We start from the raw sequence: 4517 nt of genomic DNA on the forward strand, positions 1-4517 counted from the left end.
GGTTTGTATTACTGTACACATAGATTCGAAAAAATAGTCAAAAAAAAATATAAATAAATGTTATCAAAGGCAAGATGAGTTACTTTTCTACCTAACTGGATATATTTTTTGTGTTTTTATTCAATGTAATATATTTATTCAGCTCGAAAAACATACAGTGTTTACCGATGTGTTGGAAAATTCAAGATGGCGTCTCACACCCTCTTTAACACCGTAAGTTTGGGAAAAGGTGTTATAAATAAAAAACTATACAAAATACTATTAAAAACCCGCGGAATATATGTCAACCTATGTCACGGTAACATATATTGAGCGAGTTTTTAACAGTATTTTAACAGGGCACATCGTAAAAACTGACCCATTAATTTTCCTGAAGTAAAAACTATATAGTTTTTAAACTTTTAAAACTGTACATTATAAAAAGAAAACTGTTCGAGTGATTTTTTTTTTACATGGGTGTCACCACTTATCAAGGCCCAGAGGCCACTCAAGGATAAGGGTTAATAGGTATACATTAGTCAGTGTTATTTTAGCATAGTAAACAGTGGGAATTTTGTAACTTGGATTACTTGAAAAAGAAAACTGTTCGAATGATTGAAAATGAAAACAAAATAACAATGTAAATATATTGATAAGAAAAATCAAAAACAAACGAAGTTTCCGTTTCAGGAACCCGAGTTTAATTTTATGTCGTAATCATTCAACTCGTTAGCGGTTTTATTCAGCGATTAGGGATAACCATACGACATATCTAATTACCAAAGCGATTTTAAAAAAAAAAATTTTTTTTATTAAAACTAAACCTGTTTAGTTTTAATGAACCAATTTTTTTAAATCCAACACTTTAGTTATTTTGAGAGCGTGCAACTGCACCCGAAAGGTTGATTAGGAAACTCCAAATCCTTTTATGACTCGAAAAAAAAAAGGGCTTTTTATCGGCTTAAATGATAAACTAATGTTAAATATTAGTATTTAATATAATGAGATATCAATCTACACAATTTGCCATCGATTCTGAAATAAAATGAAATCCTGACATTGTGATCATTTTTGCAGGTGTTATGTGCCAAATATTGAAATAAGAATGTTTAAATTCAATTATTGTAATTTAAGTCTTTAATTTTAAAGTCGATTTTATTTATAAAATATCTTTTTAGAAATCAATCTCAAAAACAATCTGAACAATAAATCTCTTTTGTTATGGCTAAGTTTTTGTCAAGGGTAAAAATTATAATAGACAAGTATTCATCCATGATGACATTTTACCGATTTCCTGGTTTACAGGTATTCTTGCTAAATTTCTTCGAAAGAATAGTTTAACATTCTGTAAAAGTACCTTCCGTTTTTTTGTTGTTTTTTTTGTACTTCTGCAGAGAAGGTAAAAAACCGATAAAAACTGGATATATTTTTCGTGTTTTTATCCAAAGAATATAGTGTTTACCGATGTGTTGGAAAATTCAAGATGGCGTCTCACACATTCTTTAACACCGTAAGTTTGGGAAAAGGTGTTATAAATAAAAAACTATACAAAATACTATTAAAAACCCGCCGAATATATGTCAACCTATGTCACGGTAACATATATTGAGCGAGTTTTTAACAGTATTTTAACCGGTTTTTTATTTATTACACCTTTTTCCAAACTTACCGTGTTAAAGAGAGAATCGGCCGCCATCTTGAATTTTTCAATACATCGGTAAACACTGTATGCTTTTCGAGCTGAATAAACATGTTAAATTGAATAAAAACACGAAAAATATATCCAGTTTGGTAGAAAAGTAATTTATCTTGCCTTTGATAACATTTATTTGTTATATATTTGTTTTTTGGCAACTTATTCGAATCTATGTGTACAGTAATACAAACCCGAAATGAATTTAAGACCACGAGTGAAATGAGAAAATGAAGAAAATCACATTTACTGTGTGTGTTTACTGTTTATGTAGTCAGCGGGTTTGGTTGCCATAACAACGTAACGGTAGTGAACGTGTGTGTGTGCGTGTGTGCGCGTTTCGTGTAGTTTAGTTTCGTATAATAGTTTCGTATTTTTTTAATTTGTAAATAACAAGTTATGAAAAAATTAAACCCTTCCAAGATGGACAATAAAGAAAGCCATAATATTTTATGGTAAAGGTAAGAGCGTAGAAACGATTGTTTTTTAGGAGATGTGATTATTGGATTAACCAATCAGAAATCGTCTGTGGCACACACATCTCTGTTTTTATAGATATATATATAATATATATATATATATATAATATATATATAGGTCGAGGTAATTAGTTAAAGAGATTTAATATAATGTGATATATAGATAGATAGATTAAATGTTAAATAGATTTTGTAAATAGTACAGTTGAAATGATTAGAATATTTCCAATATGTAATAAGGTCGAGGTAATTAGTTAAAGAGATTTAATATAATGTGATATGCAAATGAGCATAAGTCATTCGATATGGGAGTGGTTTGTAGAATAGTATATAAAGAAATTAGGCAAAGATTCTTATGTCTCCTATAACAGAAACATCCTAAAATGGGTTCTAATGTTTCTCTACCAGGAGAGATCAACCCTCTTACCTCCTTTATATTTCGTTGATGATGGAGAGCTGTACACACAGACAGAAACACACGAACCCTGTTACTTTATAAAAATATAGATAAGGATCGATAGAAAATTGACTCTATAAGATTATATATACGAAATCTGCATAAATTAAAATATCATATTAAGTGTATGTTACGACCGGGCTACGGCGGGCGTCTCTGCTAGTTACAATTATTCATTGCAGCACGGTATATTGCTACTGAAACGTAAGAGGTTAATGTGATTAGGAGCTAGATTTATGAGAGGGCAGTTTAAGTTAGGAATTGTGTAGTATGAAATTTGTTCGCATACATTTAAGTTTCTGAATATTGTACACTCAAGGAAACGGGAAATGGAAATGGACCTTCTGAAAAGCAGATGTATGATAAATTAAAGTATTAAAATAAAAGGTTTTCCGGCATCTGGGGACGTCTACATGTAACAGGGTAGGACCTTGCTGCTAACTGGCTTGGTCGGGGTATTTGCGTTCAGGGAGTACAATTACAGTAAGTTCGTAGAAGCGCATTCCAAGGAAGCAATATTTGTTTCGATAAGATGCTTGACTGAACTCCAATCTTTGGTTCCTCCTTGGTAGACATTCACAGCAAGAAACAATCTGTTTAATGCAGTATAAAATGATTTTTCTCTTTCCTTCCATGTGCCTGGCGTAAAACGGGATTACGTTAGACCAGGTGTGTGCAACAGGCGGTTCGTGGGCCACAACCCGGCCCACCAGACCAGTTAATATGATCCTTAGATAGTATTTTGTGTTTTGTTTTGTTTTTTTTTAATTATTACGCACTTTAATTTCAATTTTTTTCTAGATCGTAAAATTAGTTTTAACGTTTTTTGATTTGACCACACAAAATATTAGGTGTTTTATTTCGAAATGTATTCACAATATTACTGAATGTAGTTAATTACTTAACTAGAGTTCTCAAAAGTGTACATAAGAATTCATTTTCTTATGGTAACTGGCCCTCGTTGTTGTTACAAAGTTCAAATGTGTCCCAACCTAAGAAAATGTTGCAAACACCAGCCCTAGACAAAGCTTCATCACATGGGCGTCCCGCATTTGCAACACTACCGCGGTACTTCTCTCCTGTTTACTACAGCTTGGTTGTCTTCAAAACCAGTGTCAAGAAATTCTTGCCGTAAAACGCCCTATAAGTAAGTAAACGCAGTTAACACATTTGATTAATGGGTACTAGTGCACTTATTGATCCGTGCTGAAATAATAACATTATTATTTAAAAATCCATTATTAACATGGGGAGGGGAGGGTGTTTTGCACCTATTCTATACTTTAACCTTACAATTGAATTTAAAAAAACATATCCAAAAACTTTAATTAAACTTGGAAATACGATTTAAAAAAATAGCGCGGATCAGTAAGTGCACTAGCACCGAATAATGTTGGTGCTCGCACAATGTTCCTCATCTCACGGCTGACAATCATTTCATCTCATTAATACTCATCCTCTTATGAGACTTAGCTTTTATGAGTGATTTTACCACCAATGGTAAAAAAGACCATTAATTACAATATATATTGTTCTTTTTTTTTTTTCTTATTGTGTTTAAATTACTAGTGTTTTAGTTTGTTGCTAGCTTACGTTATGTGCAATGCTAATTTGTGTTGTCAGTGGAAACTGTTTTTTGGCGCTATCATCTATATAAAAAGACCGTTACTCTTTACGCAAGTCCATGCGCTTTTACTCGCGTTACCACGTGACACAAAAATAGATACACGCTTGTTTACTCTACTTACGAAATGGACAACATAGATGACTATGAGAGCTGTTGTTTGTCGGTCTGGCAATTTTTTCCGCTGTCAAAAAAAAAAAAACGATACCTCAAGTGACGCCTTCTTGTAAGTATTTGATTGGACCGCAGAAAACAAGAGACGCTAACAAAGCCTTCTGGGAATTT

The sequence above is a fragment of the Euprymna scolopes genome, chromosome 6, assembly GCF_053919585.1.
Source record: "Euprymna scolopes isolate OS-2025 chromosome 6, ASM5391958v1, whole genome shotgun sequence".
NCBI classification, from domain to species: Eukaryota; Metazoa; Mollusca; class Cephalopoda; order Sepiida; family Sepiolidae; genus Euprymna; species Euprymna scolopes.